General features: G+C 40.7%; 1 protein-coding gene across 2 annotated transcripts in view; it reads right to left on the bottom strand.

Moving 5' to 3' along the window:
• The window catches only part of BROX (BRO1 domain and CAAX motif containing), a 1,162,070-nt gene that overhangs the window by 690,582 nt on the left and 451,314 nt on the right, over positions 1–20,174 (bottom strand). The gene's annotated exons all lie outside the window — the stretch shown is intronic.

The following is a 20,174-nucleotide window of genomic DNA, read 5'->3' as shown; positions in this document are numbered from 1 at the left end:
AACCACAAAGCTCTTAGAGTTCTCTTAGAACCATACCTAACTCAGATTACTTTAAAACCCAACTTTTCTTACACCTATCTTCAAAATGGAAATGTTCTTGCTTTCACCCTACATAATCCCAAGGTTCCTATAGACTAAGCCCCTATACTCCTGCACCTTTATGCACTCTAATTCTAGCTATGATTTAGCTGGCTCTAACTTCACTGTATGGATGAAAATATTGAAAAGTTAGCAAATCTATATTACAATGTTCTTACTGTGTGTACATTCTATTGTAAATTTGCATTTGCAGTGTCTTACTATGTTTTCTTGCTGTGTGGACTTTCATTTGTATTCTTGTCATACATTGTATTGGTTGTACTGCCTTTGGAGCTTTTCTCCCCGGGGCCTCCACTGAAAATGGGTTCTTCTTGGCCCAGTGGACTTCCCCGGTAATCAAACTGAAATAAATAAATAAATAAATAAAACAAATAAGCATTCTATCACTATGTCAAGAATCTCAATAGCAACACTCAGATCTGCTCTGAGTTACAGCACAATGGCACTAAATATACAGAACCAACTGATATTGCCAACATCCTGGCAGATAGGTTCAGTGCTAACTTTACCCCCCTCTCACCCCTAAAGGGCCCATCTCTACACTGGAAGAATGCAAAGTTCCTGTAATCATGGCTGCACAGGTAAAAACCACACTCTCCAAAGCCAAGAACACAGCATCCATGGGACCTGACAACATCCCAGGCTGCGTTCAAGATGAAATTCAGAATGAACTGGCACCCCACCTAAGCACTATGTTCAATCATAGCCTCATCTCAGGCTTTGTGCCCACCGAATGGCGCACAGCGACGGTTATCCCACTCCACAAAGGGGGAGCCACCGTGGATGCTGGGAACTACCGCCCCATTAGCCTAATGAGCCTGGTCTGCAAGGCCATGGAACGTACCATCATGGATCTTGTACACAAAGACACTGGTAATCTCCAAACTCTGGACCCCACCCAGTTTGGGTTTGTAAAAGGCAGATCATGTTAACTAAACCTGATAGACTTCTTTGAAGCAGTCACCAAAGCCGCAGACGAGGGTAAGGTGGTTCACACAGCCTACCTAGATCTCGCTAAGGCTGTTGACACCATCCCCCACTCTGGAATTATAGATAAACTCACTAAACTAGGTATAAATCCTTATGTCACAAGATGGGTTGCCAACTGACTCACTGACAGAACCCACACTGTGAAAGTATCAGACTCCAAATCCGACTTCAGACCAGTGACAAGTGGAGTACCACAGGGTTCAGTCCTGGGTCCTTTCCTGTTTGGTATCTACTTTTCTGAAGTACAGGATAACACAGAAGGTCTTTGGCTAATGAAGTTTGCAGATGACTGCAAACTACAAGCCATAATTGAAACTCCTAATGATGTGGACATCATACAAAAGGGCCACATGGAGACAGATGCCTGGTGTCAAAGCCATGGCCTCAAGCTCACTGCCAAAAAGTGCACTGTCATCCCCTTTGGTAAAAACTCTGTATCCATGAGCTACCACATAGGTGGTAGTCTACTTAACACCAAAAGTGTGATAAGAGACCTTGGGACACAGGTGGACAGTAGTCTCTCCTTTAATAATCACATCAAGACAGTAGTCAGGAAATCCTTCTACATGGCACATCGCATCACAAAAGGTTTCTCATCCAGGAAAAAAAGAGGTCATTGTTTCCCTCTACTCGTCACTCATTAGACCCATTATAGAGTACAATGCCCCTTTTGGTATGTACCTCACAAGCCATCTACAACAACTGGAAAGGCCGGAGAGGTACCTCACAAAGAGGATTACTGGCCTCAAACAGATGCCCTACGCAGACCGTCTCAAATAACTCCAGCTTTACTCCGTCGCATATCGCCTACTCAGAGGCGATTTCTGCCTAACATGCAAAGCTATGTCAAACCCAGAGCTATAGGACATGATCCACTTAAAGAAATCCCAATCCCTCTGAGCTACATGCTCTAGGGACCTAAACCTTGTCACTACAATAAATAGAACATGCTGGAGGGATAGATTCCTGTCCCAGAGACTTCCCATACTCTGGAACAAACTACCTATCTATATCAAACAAAGCTCCTCATTAGGACTCTTCAAGAAAAATCTTGATGATTGGATGGGAAATAGGAAATTTACCCCAGGGATCACCTCTCTGGCTCTGCTCAACAGGGGCACAGGAAAATAATTATCTTGGGTGGCGAAAGCCAGGGTATCTTTTTGGCTTGGCTTATATAGGCCCTAGGGCCAATCGCCTATTACCCACCTATGAACCTATGCCCAGTATTTTACATTCTGAAGACTAAACATAAGTTAAATAAGAGAATTTATGAGCACTACAACTCTTAAAATTCATGAAAAAATGCTTTGTTTAAACACTTGATTGTTTGCAATGATTTTAAAAAGTTTACATTTTTTAGAAAAGGTGTTAAAGGATTATAGGGGTGGTGACTGGGAAAATATCCTTTTATCTAGGGAATTGTTTTGGCAGATTCAATGTTTTCTTTTGCTTAAATGAACACTTGTCAATCAAACCTATTTTAAAATGAAAAGCCAATGAGTTAAGGCGGTAGTAACAAGGTGACCAACAGTCCCAGTTTTTCCAGGACAGTTCCGGTTTGGAAGTCTCTGTCCTGGAATCCCAAACATTGTCTTTGGAACACAGAAATGTCCCAGTTTAGACCACTCAGTCAGGATGGTGACCTGACTGCCCATGACTGCACATTTTGCAGCACACCTCAGTCTCTCTCCCCCATGGTGCCAGCCGTCGATGAATGTGCATCGCTTTGAGCATCCTATCATGTGGCCTCTTGCCTCCTGGGTGGTGCCGTTCACAGAGTGGCATCCCCACAGTGATGGGTGAAGGACAGGCACCCAACCTGCCAGCCCCAGTGCAAGATGAAATGACGGCCCTATCTCCACTCCCATGGGGGCTGGGAGAATAAGATTGCAGACCTGGCTTCTCGGGGTGGCCGTCAAATGTCCCAGTTTAGGTCCTGTAACTAAACGGTCACTTTGGGTAGCAATCATGTGGCTTATTGCACTATGTTATTCAAGCAGTGTATTTCTGTTATGTTTTAGTTTGAGGAAGTTTACTAATTGTGAAAGTGCTCGATTAAATTTCTTTGATCCTGTGATACTGTTTTTTTTTTTTTTGTTTTTAACACTACAAACCTCAAATTGCAACAATGCTACAATAAAACTCCTAAATTAATTAGAAATATGTCTTACAAAACCCAACACTGTGCATCACTTTAGCACCTAAAATAGCTGGATATCACTCATGCAATTTCTTTCCCATCTTCAGGATATACTTAAATTACTTAACACTCCACAACTATGCCCAGCTCCTGAAAATGTTATAATCCCATATTCAGCAAATAGAACCTTAAGGCTTACTGACAAAATGTTCGTAACTGCAACCGATTCCAAAAACAGAGCTGGTGATTCTCACTCAATTTACAAAAAATGGAATTCTCGTCCCCTCTCCACAAAAGAACTAAAAGACTTAAGAACATTCAAAACAGAGCTTAGCTTACACCTACAAAAAACTTTGCTTTGTACCTGTGTTACTGCAGGTTAAATTTCTGAAATATGGAGCAATAAAGTACAATTCCTATATATCTTAGGGCAGAATTTTCCACGGAGGTACATTTCACTAGAGCTTGACTGACTAACAATGCAGTAGTAATTTTACTTTATTTAATCATTCACTCATCTGTTCTCTTACACCCACTTTATACTATTCAGTATCTTGCTGGGTACAAGCAGAGATTTCCTGATAAGCTATAGGAGCAAGCCATAAAACAGTTTAGATTCATAGATATTCCAGTTCCAGCAAATCTTATGACCATTCACACCTTGCCAGTACCCTCCTACAGGCAGCACCTTCTTTCTCCAGGACCACCATACCAGCAAAACCCATAGTAAATTTGTGGATACCCATTTAGTCACTAGTTTACATTTAAAGTAAGATAGTGATTGCACTGCTTAACATGCATGAGACGTTTATTCCAAAGGTATGGGAGGTGCGGAGGTGGTACCTTATAAGCATGCCTCTCCATTGTGCTGTATTTATCTGCTGGTGAAAATTTAGGTCCCTGGTTCTTATATTAGTAGCTATATAATAATTATGCCCCCCCCCTGCCTTTTTTTATTATTCTACGGTGTGGTCATTTATTTTATGTTATTCATAGCACTGTCCTTTCAGGGTTAACCTTCCCTCTCTCTGCTGGCAGGAACACCCCCAAATGTGTCTTTTAGTCAGCTTAGCTTGAACTGCCTGACAGAGTTCATTCCTGACCCAATTCAAACAAAACCTTGACAACTGGATGGGAAATCATAAATTTAACCCAGTCCCCCCCCTACCATGTCACTTATGGACAGAGACAATCAACAAGAAAAGCTTTATTCCAATGAACACCCCCCTAGAAATTCTTAGTTACCTCCCTAGGCTTGTAGGGGGTCTAGTAGTTGTCAGCCTAGTAACAACACATTAACTGATTAACCTGAGTGATTTAACAAAGAATCAAATATTTTATGAGGGACAGGGCAAAAATATGAAGCAAAATCAGGGATGTTCTGCAAAATTCTGGACAGTTTTTTTATTGATTGACTGCTGTATGTTTATCAAGTAAGTGGGCTGGTCAATTGACCTTTTTCAGACACAACCCAGGATCAAATACCAGTAAAGACAACACTTTACAAAAGTAAAACGTTGCATTTTTGTGTACACTTCATACAGCTGAGAGGAATGTTTTATGAGTAAAGTTTAATTTCCTTAAGTTAGTGCAGACCTCTGTGCTTATTACCTTTCACCCACTGAGTACCAGGACAGGCTTTCGCTCTCCTGTCTAATGGCATTATTGACTGACTGCATTTGTCTGTGGCAGAGACATGGAAATTATAAGCGACATCAGAGACGTTCTTTTCTGTCAGGGGTAGTTGAGAGGTATGGGGATATGTCACTGTGTGTGTGTAGGTTTGTGGGGGAGTAAATGTGGGGGTGCCTGTGCAAATGTGATGCGTAAGGCCACTGGTGGTGATTACTGTAGCAAGCAGCTTTACAAATACATTTTCAGCATAAGCACGTGTACAAAACAGTTTGATATACAAATGAGATTATTCTTTACAAAACTCCAGCTAGCTATGCTAGCATATGTTACACATCCACTGCCCTGCTTCTCCTAGCATAATTGGTAATGCCTCACATCATCACAATCAGGGCAAGCAAGACCTTAACATTTACGTGCTTGCAACTGTCCTTGGTGTCCCAAACTCTCTGCACTTTTATACTTCCTGAAACTGCACCACATGCAAAGTCTGAAGTGTGTGTGGTGACTGACTGCTTTGCAGCAGGGAAGGAGAAGGGAAGACCTGCATTTAAGGATATCTTTTGTGGCCATGAAAAGATTTCCATTCTGAAAAACAGCAGCACTTGGATCTGAAAAGATGAGGGGTTTTCATGTTGGGATCGAAGAGATTTTAGATGCCTCTATATCTTTCTCATGTGGAGTCTTGTCATGCACATCATGAGAATCACATATGCCATAAGATCCAAAATTCTGAGGTATTCCCTTGCAGTGACTAAATTCTGTGTGGAAAACCTTAGAAATAGATCTAAATAAAGATCAACTTTTTCCTGTGGAAGAACAGTTTTTTGAAATGAGGTGTCTAGTTGACATCCCAGGAAACACAACCCTGTGAGAGTAAGTCAAGAAAGACTTAAATACTCTATTAGAATCTCAGTTTGTGCAAGAGATCTTTCGCCTAAGAAAGAGATTCCTGACACATTGAAAAATATTCTAAAAAGAGAAGCAAATTGTCTATATATGGAAAAATGGATACCCTGTAGCCTGTTATGAGCTACTATCGGAGCGAGACAATTTCTAAACACTCTTGGTGTAGTGGATGGTCCAAAGGTAAGGCAAAGGACTGAAAACCTTAAGGAATGTTGAAAGTCTGGATGAATAGGGCTGTGATGATAAGCATCATTTAAGTCTAGTGTTACCAGGAAACTTGAAAGTGGAACAAGAGGTAGCAGTTGTGAAGTGACAACATTTTGAAATCGGGCACTATTACAAACAGGATTAGGAAAAAAAGATCCAGAACTGGTCTCCAATGCATTTTCTTTCTCTGGCAATACCAACATCCCACATGGGAAGTAGGAACTAGTTCTATCACTCCTTGAGACAGCATATGATGAAGAACAGGTGGAAACAAAAGTCTGATCTGGAGGATGAGGAATGGTCCCCTAGAAAGGAGGAATTTCCTCTTACTGACATCTGTTACTTTGATGAATGACTTTCAGAACCCATTCATCAAAAACAATCTGTTGTCAAAGAGAAAAATGGAGATTCAGACTTTCTGGAAGAGAAAGAGGCCAGTGTGGAAGGGGGATCAGAAGGTCTCCTGAATACTCACTCAGACTCATTGGACTGTCCTTAGTTTGGAGTTGGTAGGTTTAAGACTTCTTTTTGGAATCCCCTTGCCGTTTCTTATTATCACCATTACAGTATTCTTTACAAAAAAGAGAGTACAAAATCTCAAGAAGAAAGTTGAGAGGAGGAAGGCCCAGTAGAGCCCTCAACAAAACCATGCAGGACAGCCCTGACAAATCCAGCTCTAGACCTATAAACAATATCCATCTTATAGTGCTTGGTAAAAGTATGCAAAGAAGACCAAGTAGCTGCCTCAATAATAGATTTAATATCTAAACCTTTGAAAAAAGCACCAGAAGAAGCCACAGCCCTGGTAGAATGAGCCTTAACAGAAGGAAGGCTTTTCTCATGGGTAGGTACTAGGCTATCTGCCTGGAGGCATTTATAAGCCTAGCCAGAATGTTTTGGCTTTCGCCTCCCCCTTAGATTAGTTAGTTCCCTGTGCCTCTGCCCAGCAGAGCCACTGAAGTGATCCCCGGGGTGAACTTTCTGTTTCCCATCCACTCATCAAGGTTTCTCTTGAAGAGTGTTAGCGAGGAGCTCTGCCTAATGTAGATTGGAATCTTGTTCCAAAGCATGGGAAGTCTCTGGGACAGGAATCTATCCCTCCAGCATGTCCTATTTATTGTTGTGGTGAGGTTTAGATCCCTAGAGCGTGTGGCTCAAGGGGATATGGTTTTCTTTAGGTGGAGCATGTCCATCAATTCTGGGAATAACAAAAGGAAATGGCTTTAGATATCCAAGAAGAAATGGTTTGTTTGGAAACAGCCAAATCCAAAGACCTAGGATGAAAAGAAACAAAGAGCTACTCAGATTTACTAATGGCTTTAGTTTTACCCAAATAAATCTGCATTGTCTATGCAAATCCAAGGTGTGGAGAAGGGAAAAAGGTGGGTAAATAAATAGACTGGTTAAGAGACAACTCATTAACCACCTTGGGCATAAAAGAAGGATTGGTATGAAGAGTCACCCTGTCCTTATGAAAAACCAAAAAAGGAGGAACAGCCATAAGGGCATGCAGCTCTAAAACCCATCTGGCTGTGGTAAGGGCCAAAAGAAGAACAGTCTTCCAAGAACAACAGTGTAAGGAAGCTGAAGATGCAGGCTCAAAAGGAACCTGAGTCAATTTTTCCGAAACAAAATTAAGGGCCCAGGAAGGAGGAATAGGCTTCCTGGGAGTCCTAATGTGAAGGACACCTTTAAGAAATTATTTGACCTTGAATCTAGAAGATAAAGGGGGCGTCAAATGCAGACAAGCAGAAATAGCTGACAGATGGGCTTTAACAGAAGAGCATGCTAGCCCAGCATTGAGCAATTCACACAAATGAGAGAGAACCAAACAAACTTCCACAGTAAGTGGATCAAGGTTACCAGACAGAACATCTCTTCCATTTGAATAAATAAGATTTTTTGGTAGCGGGTCTCCTGGCCTCCTGCAGGACCTGAAGCCTATCCTCAGAAAAATGTGTCTAAAAGGGATCAAAACCTATCAACCACAACGTCAGTTGAAGACAGAATAGGTGGGGATGGATGAGAGACTCCTTGTCTTGTATGAGTAGGTCCATCCTGTCAGGTACCTTGTGATAAAAGTGGAAGTTGTCTGTTCAGAGGGGAGGCAAAAAGATCTACTTGAGCAATACTCCACTAGTGGACAATATCTAGAAACACATCTCTGTGAAGCATCCACTCATGAAACTGTCTTATGGACCTGCTCAGAGAAACCATCACAATATTCTGATCTGAGAGGATGTAAACCACATGAAGAGTCACCTGATACTGGACGGCTAGGTCCCAAACCTGAAGAGCTAGACTGCACAGGAGACAGGAAATTGCCCCCCACTGCTTGATGATGCACCACATCACTGTGGTATTGTCTGCAAAGATTTTGAGGGGCCCTGGAAAGAAAAGAGAATGAAAAGCCTGAACAGCCAGGAGAAGAGCTCTCACCTCTTTGATACTGATGTGGTCCTTCTTTTGATGAAGAGACCAAAGGCCCTGTGCTTTCAGTGGACTGAAGGAGGCCCCTTATCCCATGTCAGAGGTATCTGTAAAGAGTCCCTAATTTGGGACTGAAGGTTGAAAAGGAAGCCCTGGGTTAGGGACAACTGATGACTTTACCATTAAATTTCCAGCTTGAGGCATGGGATAAGGGGAATTGGAGAATCCAAAGGATAAGAATGTTGAAGCCAGACTTACTTAAGGAACCAGTGGAGCTTTCTCATATGAAGCTTGGCCAGAGGAAGTATAGAAATGGTGGAAGTCATGTATTCCAGACCCCTTAGAAACTCTGTGGCTGTAACGGAGTCCAGAGGAAGAAGGTATTGAAAGAACACAATCAGAGTTAAAGCTTTGGGAGGAGGCAGAGAGACACCAGCATTGGAACAGTCAGGACCCTGCACCATTGAAAAACGTGATCCTGAGAAGGATTTAAGAATGACTTTTGGAAATTAACTGTAAGCCCTAGGCCTTGCAGGAGACAAAGAGCAAAGTGAGGATGCTTAATTAAAATCCCTGGAGAACAGGCTTGAATGAGCAGGCTGTCCAGGTAAGGAAAGATCTAGATTCCCCTCAATCTGCAAAAAGCAATCACAGGAGTGAAGTATTTGGTGAAAACCCTTGGGGAAACAGAGGCCAAAGGGCAAAGCAGAGAACTGAAAATGCAAGGAATCAACAGAGAAATGTAAAAACTTTCTGAAAAGTAGATGAATTGGGATATGGAGATATGTATCCTTGAGATCCAGGAAAACTAGAAGGCCTGATGAAGAAGAAGAGGAAACCAGGTTTGAAGGGATAGCATCGGAAAGGAAGGAACCTTCGAAAAGGTGTTGAGAGAGATCCAGAATGGGTCTCCAGGTGCCTTCTTTCCTCAGGACCAGAAACATTCTGGAGCAAAACCTTTTCCCCATTTGAGAAGTTGGAACTCCTTGAATTGTTCCATGAGACAACAAACCCCGAAGCACCTCCTGAAAAAAGGGCAGCTGTTCCTGAGGAGGCTGAAGAATGCCCAAAAAGGGGGGGAAGATATTTCCAAATCATATAATACACCTGGAAATTTATGGATAGAAACCAAGAATCTTAAGTAATCTTTAACCAAATTGGAAGGTACAGGGAAAGACGAAGAGACACAGAGAGACAGAGACAGAGGAAAGTAACTCAGAAGAGAGGGGCAAGGATAGTCAGACAGCACCTGGCTTGTCTGGAAAAGGAGGCTTCTGAGCTGAAGGAGTTTGAGTAGACTTAGCTTTCTTACCTTTGGGGGGGGGGGTGAGATTGTCTGCACATAAAGGCAGGTTTATTAGGGCAATTCCTTTGAAACATGGGAAAAGATGAAACAAAAATATGTTTCAAATCCTGTAAAGCCTTACCCTTTTCCTGAAGGGACTTAAACAGCTCAGCAGCAGTGGCACCGAAAAGATGTTTGTTATCTAAAGAAGAATCCATCAGCTTAGCCTTAACATCATCAAGCAAAACCTGAAGGCAAAGCCAGGAATACCGCCTCAACACAAAACCAAAAGCAACAGCTCTAGACGAGGCATCAGTTGCATCATAACTGCATTTAATAGAATGGCAAGCAGCTTGAGAAAATGGCCTCCAGCAAAGAAAGACCTGACGTCTTCCCTTCAGAGTCAGGAAGATATGAAATAACCTGACAAGCTTGAGACAGAAGAGCTAAAATATACCTGGTCATATGGGCATGGTAGTTTACTGCCCTGAAGGCCAAGGTAGCAGAAGTATACACTTTCTTACCCAACCTCTCCATAGTTCTGCTGTCCTTGTCAGAGGGAACCAGCTTTGTAGAAGGTAAAAGCTTAGTTGGCTTATCAGAAGCAAATGAAACAGAAGGGTCAGCAGAGGAGCACTATAATCTGCAATCCTCATGCACCTTATAAAACCTATCAGTTTTTTTGGGAGCAGGGAGTCAGGAGCCTGAGAAGCTGCAGCAAAAGCATCCAACAAGGCAGTAAGAACAAGAGGGATGGCAGAGGGCTTAGGAGACTCCATTTGAAGGAGCTCATAACACCTTAGCTGGGCATCAGAGACCGGAGCACAATACCACTTAAAAAAAACACCATCATACAAGAAATTGTATCAACAAAATAAAATCTCCTTAAAACAAGAATCAGGACTAACAGATTCTTCCAGGAGAGGGAATCTGAGAAAAATAGGTCAAGGATTCTTCATCAGATGAAACTTGCTCCCTAGGCCTCTTAAGAGGGGTAGAAGACCGGGGGGGGGGGGGCAGGAACAGAGACCCCCCCCCAAGAGGGCTTCAAAGCTACAAGTGCATTAAACAGACCATTTGTGAAATCTTGCCATTCACATTGTGGGTCTTTGGCAGCAGGAGAAAGGTGCTTAGTTTTCTGCTTCTTTTTCAAGGGGACATCAGCCCTAAAGATCTTAGGTGGCTCAGATCCCTAACAACTCTCTAACTGTACTAGGAATCTCTTCCCTGACAAAAATTTGAGGAACACATCTAGGTCCTTCGGAAATAATCAGCCATAGTTCCCCCTGAACATCTGAAGTGGATGTCTACAAGGCCTCAAGGGATGTGCCAGAAGCCGGATCCATGCCGGCCTCCAAAACAGTCACTTCAGAGGAATCAGACTGAAAAACTGGGCAATCATCTGGGCTTTCACTAAACTCAAGAGAGATGTCTTGTGGAGGTGGTACAGCTGAAAAATCTGACCAACCTTTCTTGGTTGTCTTCTTCACGGACGGTTGACCCTCAGGCCAGGACGATTCCTCTATAGCATCCTTAGCCAGCAATTTAAGACAATGGTTCTCTAAGTAGACTGCTAAAGAAGAGAGATGACTATGCAAGGTTGTTGGAACAAACACCTGACAAGTGGAACAAAATGTATGGTCATGAGAAGCACCTAAGCAAAAAAAAAAAAACCCACTGCTGCTCGTGATGATCCTTACAAGGAATCAGTCTCCCATACTGGCATTTCCCCTTTTTGGATGACATGAAACCAACAACCATAAAATAAAATGAGATAAGAAGAAAAAACTCCAATGGGGCACTTATCTGAAAAACAGCTTGGTAACCAGCAGATGAACGAGTGTTCAGACTAATGATCAAATTTGGTGTTCAGACTGGTGGCAAAAAAGTTCTGAGGATGGTACATCTGTACGTCACCTTTATGCCCTGTGCTATGCACTGGGAGCAGACTTGTGATGTATGGTGTTCCTATTACAACTTAAAGGCTTTGGCATACTGGCCAGATATTGGGTTATTCTTGGCAGGGGAGCTCCATTGTAAAGAATACTGCAACACTGATACAGAAAGACATCAAACTTTAACATATGAGCCTGACAATTCAAAATTCTAACAATCAGCGTTGCTGAATATACACTTTTTTCCCATACCTATCAATAATTTTCCCATCCTTATTAGAAATAGTAGGATTGGAATTAACTAAATGTTTAGCAGCAGTGGCGTCGACTAAAATTTTAAAAGACTGTGGAACTCTACACATCCTACCTGCCTTTTTAGAGACAGCTGGCTGACTATCAGGAAAACTACAAGCACTAAGACACATACACTAAAGCAGGCAGGACAGGAGGAATGGGTGCATGTTCTGGATCCTCCTCCTGTGACAACTTATAGTGTTTTCTGAGGAAATGAGAAACTTCAGTGTTCTACCACAAGTAACACTAGTACATTCTAGCAATAGTCTCAAAGAAAGAGAAACCCCCACATGCAGAATCAGAAAATAAGCTCACATGGGAGTCTGAATTAGAAATCAGAGGACAAAAACCTTGAATCTGTCCCTGCATCTTCCTGTTTAGAATCAGAGTCCTGCATCTCTTCAATTTGAGCAGAAATTACTTTACAGGAAAAGATCAATAACCTGAATTAAACCCTGAGCTAGTCCCAGTAAACTACTTCTATCCAAAGAAAACTGAAGAGGAATAGACACATGCTTGGTTTTCTGTTTCTTGTTGACAGGAAAAGAAGGGCCAACTGTGTTACTAAAGGCAGACGTTGCTTCCCCAGGAATGGGCACAGCATTCTGATACAACAGGAAAACCCTTCCCTGTTCCTCTCCCAGGACCAACAATAGTGGCTCTCCTTTGCCCACTGAGGGGACTCCAACAGCCGCAGAGGACGTGGCTAACCCCAGGTCCATATTGGCTGTAGGTGCTACAACAGAGGGATCCAGGGTAAAAGATGAGTGGTTTAAGGTACAACACATGGCCACAGCAAGGTCACCAAACTGTGGCTGAGGCAAATTGCTAGCCTATTGGGGTGGCAAAGGCTGTTTGCTCAACTTTTTCTTTTTATGGCTGGAAGATGGACAGACCATGAGACTCTTAGTCTGGTCCATGGTCAAGCTGAAAAGGGTGGTTCTTTCTTGGGGAAGACAAACAGTAAATGCTGATAAAACTACCAATCCATAAAAGTTACTTTTTGACATAAAAAACAGAGTAAAAAGCACTTTAAAACACTATGACAGCCCCCAAACAGAAAAATAAACACAATTTCTCCAGAGAAAATATGTTTTCAGGTAGTTTATACTATTTTAAACTGACAGAAAAAATGAGTACTCTGTTTAAAAGCACACTACAGATTCAAGACAGTCTGTTAAGTAACAACACTCCTAGTTTTAAAATAATTTTCCTGAAGAGGAAATTAATAAAACATCAACAAAATTTAAGAAAATGGAAGCCCCACTCCCCGCCCAAAGGTAACTCATCTGCCCAGCAGTAAAGATCTGAAGGGCTTCACTCCCAAACTTGTCTTTTATTCAGCTCAGCTCAAGCTGCTTGATAGTTTGGGTGCATGAAGGGTGATCTGAAGTTTTGGAAGCTGGCTGGCCTTTATATCCTTTGCAGGATATAACCCATACAGCTAAGGCTACTACAGCAGTGATCAATATGTAGACCATCTGCACTGCCACCAGCCAGATGCAGTTACTCTCAAGCTTCATATATGCGTTCAATGTTCTTAAACATCTCTCCTTAACATAGCTGGCCAAAATGGAAATGTTTTACAATGGAATAGCTTGGTCTGCTGTACTAAATCACATCACTGTCCATCACTAAAAGCAGCTCAGTGGCTAAAATTTAAACAGCATTCTAAACAGTTCATTCATACACACGACTCATTTATTGATGTATACAAGATTCAAATCACTGGCTGATTGTGCAAAAGTGTATGCACAAGCATATCTACTTAAACCAGAAGGAATGAACAAGGTAATTATTCCCACAGCCAAAACAAAAAAGATGTCTAAAGCAATATTTTCCATAAATGATTAGAAGCTATACAACAGGCAACCTACAAATTATAGACAAATTAATGTCTAAATACTTCTTAAAAAGTCACTTACCAATGTAATTCTGACACCATCTTTTCCACAGTCTTCCAATACAATCCTACGAAATACTACATATTCTGGTACAAACTAAATTTCTGATCTTTAATTCCAATTAATATGCATACTCTTCCTACTTAAATCCCATGATCTGCTTTGTCCACTTTGTTTTCCTACATCAAAATCACACTTACTGCACTACCTTAATTAGTTCAGTTAAGAAGCTGTCTTTGCCCTTGTCTCATTGCAATCTTATGTTTTGGCTGTAGCCTAGTTTACCAAATTAATTATACTCACTTTTCCTGTCTACATGCACCCAAATCCAGATCAGTAACTGTATGATTAATGCTGTTGTTGTCTTTCGGCTTTTCCCGGTTAGGGGTCGCCACAGAGGAATTCCGATCCGCTAATGATTGGCAGTAGATTTTCACAAACGCCTAGGTGCCAGCTCAACATTCAACCTTCAACGAAGGCACGCTCATTTACGCAGGTCTTTCGAATGCCCACCCAACCGCAGGGAGGACATGCAGACTCCACACAGAAGGCACTCCCCGCACTCCAGCCAAACTGTATGATTAATAATGCATGTAATAATGTCTGGTATGTCTAATCCAACTCAGATTATTTACAATGCTAAGATTTACTGAACTGCTTAAAATAATTAATTTAACTTCCATATGAATGTCTTGTTTATAATGGTTGCACTTTTCACGGGGCTTCCAATGAAAATGGGCAATGTCCAGCAAGAACTGTTCTGGCTAACAAATGAAAATAAACAGACTTCTACCTTTCTGGCAGTGTATTCAAATGATCATATTTTAAGAGCCTGCATTTTAGAAAGCTGGCACTCCTTTAAAAATACAAACAAAAAAAACAGACTAAAAGTTAATACAGTTATTTTTGATAAAAATGTACCTGTGTGCTTTCTCAAGGTACAGCATTAACATATCCATCCATTTTCTAAATCACTTTGGATAAGGAATGTGGTGACAGCAAGCTGAGCATGACAGACCAGACTTCCCTGTACAATCAGCAGCTCCAAGCTGATCATGCAGGATCCCAATTATTGCCAGCAAACTGAAAGACACAATATTTCCAGTGTGCCATGGGTCTGCCCACTGACCTTCAACCAGTGGGCAGTGCGTGGTATACCGCTCACAGGACGGAGTGGGGAAGCATTTACAATGGGTGTTCAAACTACCTGAACTGATCCTCACAGAATAACAGAGTTTCTGCTCTAATCTAGTAAAAGTACAAAGGAAATTCATTTTCATTGCTTTTATTCGTGATCACATCTTTTCAGTTAGAACTTAAAGCATGTGACTATCGCTGAGGATGGAGACAGACAAAGTGAAAGTTATTTACAATGACTCAGCTCTGGCTTAACCACTACAGTCTAGTACAATGTCTGCCATACTGGATCCATCCACTGGTCACTTTTTCCACACCACCTTACTGATGTCTGCTAACCCTAATCCTGCACCTTACTTATGAAAAAATTATTTCCGTAACACTACCACTTTACAAGACAGCTTGCACAGATCAACACACATGCACTACACTAAAAATATATCTACTCCTATCTACTATCTATACTCTACCTTAACCACCTACGCTCACATAACACTCCTACCCCATAATGCCAAAACCTTCAGACTATCTGAAAGTTTCAGCCTTAGTTTCCCAAACCAACACTTACCTTACCCACATGCATTCCATTCATCAAAAATAATAAAATACATTTCAAAGAATGGAACACTTGACAGCAGTTCACAATCACTCACTCCACTAGCTAGCAGACTATTTGACAGAGTGAATAACAACCTTACATATATATCTATATACATATATATCAGTATATAATAAACTGGGAGCCATTATTGAATCCCCAAATGATGTGGATATTCTACAAAAAGGCCTTACAGAAACAGATGCTTGGTGCCAGAGCCATGGGCTCAAGCTCAATGGCAAGAAATGTAGAGTTATCCCCTCTGGGGAAAAAACATGTACCCATATATTACCACATAGGTGGCAGCACACTAAACACCGAAAGTGTGATAAGAGACTTAGGGACACAGGTGGACAATGGTCTTACCTTCGATAACCAGATCGCCACAACAGTCAGGAAATCCTATGTGGCACACCTCATCACTAAGGGCTTTTCATCCAGAAAAAAGGTTATTGTCCCACTGTACTCATTCCTCATTAGACCCATTATAGAATACAATGTCTGGTTTGGTATGTACCTCACAAGACAGTTGCAACAACTGGAAAGGCCGCAGAAATACCTCACTAAAAGAATCACAGGCCTAAAGCAGATGCCCTATGCTGACCGTCTAAAAAAATTCCACCTATATTCTGTCGCATATTGTCTACTCAGAGGCGATCTCTGTTTAACATACAAGGCCATGTCAAACCCAGAGCTGTTGGACATGCTACACTTAAAGAAATCCCAATCCCTCACAGCCACACGCTCCACTGATCTAAACTTTGTCACCACAATAAACAAAACATGCTGGAGTGATAGGTTTCTGACCCAGAGACTCCCCAGACTTTGGAATTGACTGCCCATACATGTCAAGCAGAGCGCCACTTAGGCCCTTTTCAAAAGGAACCTTGACGATTGAATGGGAGCTAGGAAATTCACCCTGGGGATCACGTCAGTTGCCCTGCTAGACAGAGGTCCAGGAAAGTAAATATTCTGGGAAGAAATAGCCAGGGAATTGTTATGGCTAGGCTTGTATAGGCCCTAAGGCCGATAGCCTAGTACCAACCTATGAACCTATATATATGTGTGTGTGTGTGTGTATATATATATATATATGCTCTTGCAATAACCCAGACTAACCATTTTGTACCTCCTTGCTATTTGACTCTTTGCACCCACTCTTTTTCTTATATCTAACATTCTAAATTATCCTCTACAAAACTGTTTCTGTTACTTCATTTCTAATAAAGGCATAAAACCACTACTTTTCAACTTCTTACAAAGATGTAATAGAGTAACTAGGTACTTTACTTGTATTTTTCTACTTTACATTTTTTTGTAATAGAGTAATTAGGTACTTTACTTGTATTTTTTTCTACTTTACTAAACCTCATATTGCACTCAAATGCTTTTACTTCCAGCTGAAGGTTTAAAGTACATGTTTTTAGATTTTATTTGTATATGTTTATATATTATGGTAAATTTTTTGTTTATTCTTACTATAGTAGTATTGTAGAGGAGCTTTTCTCCCCGGGCCTCCACTGAAAATGGACATGTATCCAGTTGGACTAGCCCGGTAAACAAATGTAAAATAAATAAATAAATAAATATATATATATATATATATATATATATATATATATATATATATATAAATATATATATATATATATATATATATATATATATATATATATATATATGGGTCTATTTCAGTAGACTGAAATTCCACATTAACAAAACTCATTTTATCGAGACAAAAATCAGCAAAATCTGAATTTACTGAACCTTCACATCACCAGAAACTTTAACAGGGTATGGAGGCATTTGGTCAACATTAAAGCTAAAAACACACCGCAGCATGTCAAACCTACCGAGGTGGGTGCTGCACCTCCCACAATCCCCATGCCCCAACCCCCCAACTATATATATATATATATATATATATATATATATATATATATATATATATAAATATATATAAAACAGCAACCAGCACGTAATCCACAGCTAGGACATCCACTTCCTTTTCACCAAATAAAGAGCATTCACGATAAAACTTTAAAATATTTATTTGTAAATAAAAGATATTAAAAAAACTGTTCAGTCAATAAACCTCATAGAGCCAAGGTGGATCAATTTCCCATAGATAAGCGCTTTCGGATCCAACTACTGATCCTTCTTCAGATCTAATTATCCACCATTTTCTTCCTCTATTATATATTAAACTCTCACCAATAATCATATGCCTTTCTGACACACCTCCTCGAGGTCCAATCACATTCATAGGTTCATAGGTTCATACTAGGCTATCTGCCCTAGGGCATTTATAAGCCTAGCCAGAGTGTGTTTGGCTTTCGCCACCAATTTTAAATTAATTTTGCTATGCCCTTTTTTGAGGTTAGTATACTGTGCCTCTGTCTAACAGTGACACAGAAGTGATACCCGGGGTAAACCTACGATCTCCCATCCACTCATCAAGATTCCTCTTGAAGAGAGTCAATGAGGGACTATGCCTAACCTGGACTGGGATTTTATTCCAGAGTGAAGGGAGCCTCTGGGTTATGAATCTGTCCCTCCAGCATGTCCTATTTATTTCAGTGCTGAGGTTCAAGTCTCTCGAGCGCGTAGCTCGATGGGATTTGGATTTTCTGAGGTGCAGCATGTCCATTAATTCTGGGTTGGACATGGCTTTATATGTCAGGCCAGGCACAGATTGCCTCTGAGCAGGCAGTATGCCACTGAGTAGAGCTGGAGTTTCTTTAACCGGGCAGCATATGGCATCTGTTTGAGCCCTTTGATCCTCTTGGTGAGGTACTTTTGGGGTCTTTCCAGTTGCAGCAGGTGTCTGGTAAAGTACATCCCAAAAGGGGCATTGTACTCAATTATGGGCCTGATGAGGGATGAGTAAAGAGGCATGGTGACCTCCCCTGATCTAGATGTGAATCCCTTCATGATTAGGTGGGCTATATAAAATGTTTTTCTAACCACTTTGGCCACGTGGTTGTCAAATGAGAGATTGCTATCAACTTGGGTCCCTAAATACTTCTTCCGTACTTAATGGATTACCACCTATGTGGTAATTTGTGGGCACTTTGTTTTTTCCAAAGGGGATGACTATACACTTTTTGGCATTTAGCTTGAGGCCATGGCTCTGGCACCAGTTGTCTGTTTCTATGAGGCCCTTTTGTAGGATGCTTGTGTCAGCTGGAGAGTCGATTATGGTGCCCAGTTTGCAGTCATCTGCGAACTTGGTCAGCCACAGTCCTTCCATGTTGGCCTGTACCTCCGAGAAATATATACCGAACAAGAGAGGTCCCAGGATTCGTCTCCTCAATCTCCTTCCTTGTAACTGCGGTTTCAGTGGAAAAGCTGTATTAAGCCCTGGCGCCTTATAGGCTCTTAGTTTTCCGATCCAATGCAACTCCTTCCGTTCCAAGATATTGTTTATATCCCCTCCTCTTTCTGGCATCTGGATTGTTTGCAAAGCTCTGAAAACAAAACTATGTCCCAAATTGTCTTTTATGTGTTTTACTAGGGTTTTTTTTCATGCTTAAGCTTGATGTCACTTACAGGTTTAGAAACCCTCTCTTTCATTTGTCTGATGGTTTTTCCTATATAGAAACATGTGCATTTCAAGCATGTGGCCAAATAAACCATGTTTTTTGTAGTGCAGTCTGCAAAGAAGTTACTTGTATATACCATCTTAGTATCCGGGTGTATAAATTCCCTATCTGTGCAGATGTATTTGCACACGGTGCATCTTCTGCACGGGAATGTTCCTTTCCTATGTGACATCTCTTGAATTTTATTTTCATTATCTTTACATAGTATCTGTTTCAGATTTCTTGCATTCGTAAAACAAAAACTGGGGGATTCACCCACTATGTCTTTAAGTTCATCATTCGTAGTGTATCTTCCAATTATCTCTGATGATGTCACATACTTTTTGTGTGTCTGTTGTATGTTTAACCACCATCCTCAACTCTCTTTGCTGTTGATACTTTGGACTTTTTTTGTATGCAGCATGTTTGTGTTGGCCTATATATATATATATATATATATATATATATATATATATATATATATATATATATATATACATATATATATATATATATATATATTCCGGGATCAAACTACAGTGGGGAAAATTTCCCCATGTTAGCCAAGTGCCCCTCTACTTTCAGTAAACTCAAGTTTAGCTGATTTTGTCTCAATAAAATGAATTTCGGTAATGTGAAATTTTGGTCTACTCAAGCAGACCCCTATATATACATATATATATATATATATATATATATATATATATATACAGATATATACGTATATATATATATATATATATATATATATGCACACACACACACACAAATACAGATAGATATAGATACATCACATAACGCATATATACACACATGCAAACATACACACACACACACACACACACACACATACATATATATATATATATATATATATATACATATATATATATATATATATATATATATATATATATATATATATATATACACACACACACACACACACACACACACACACACACACACACACACACACACAGTGGATATAAAAAGTGTACACACCCCTGTTAAAATCCCAGGTTTTTGTGATATAAAAAAATGAGACCACAAATTTTCCCACCTTT

Source organism: Protopterus annectens, chromosome 1.part2 (assembly GCF_019279795.1).
Source record: "Protopterus annectens isolate FY-2018-M chromosome 1.part2, PAN1.0, whole genome shotgun sequence".
Classification (NCBI taxonomy): domain Eukaryota; kingdom Metazoa; phylum Chordata; order Ceratodontiformes; family Protopteridae; genus Protopterus; species Protopterus annectens.
This window is presented reverse-complemented; position numbering and strand designations above follow the sequence as displayed.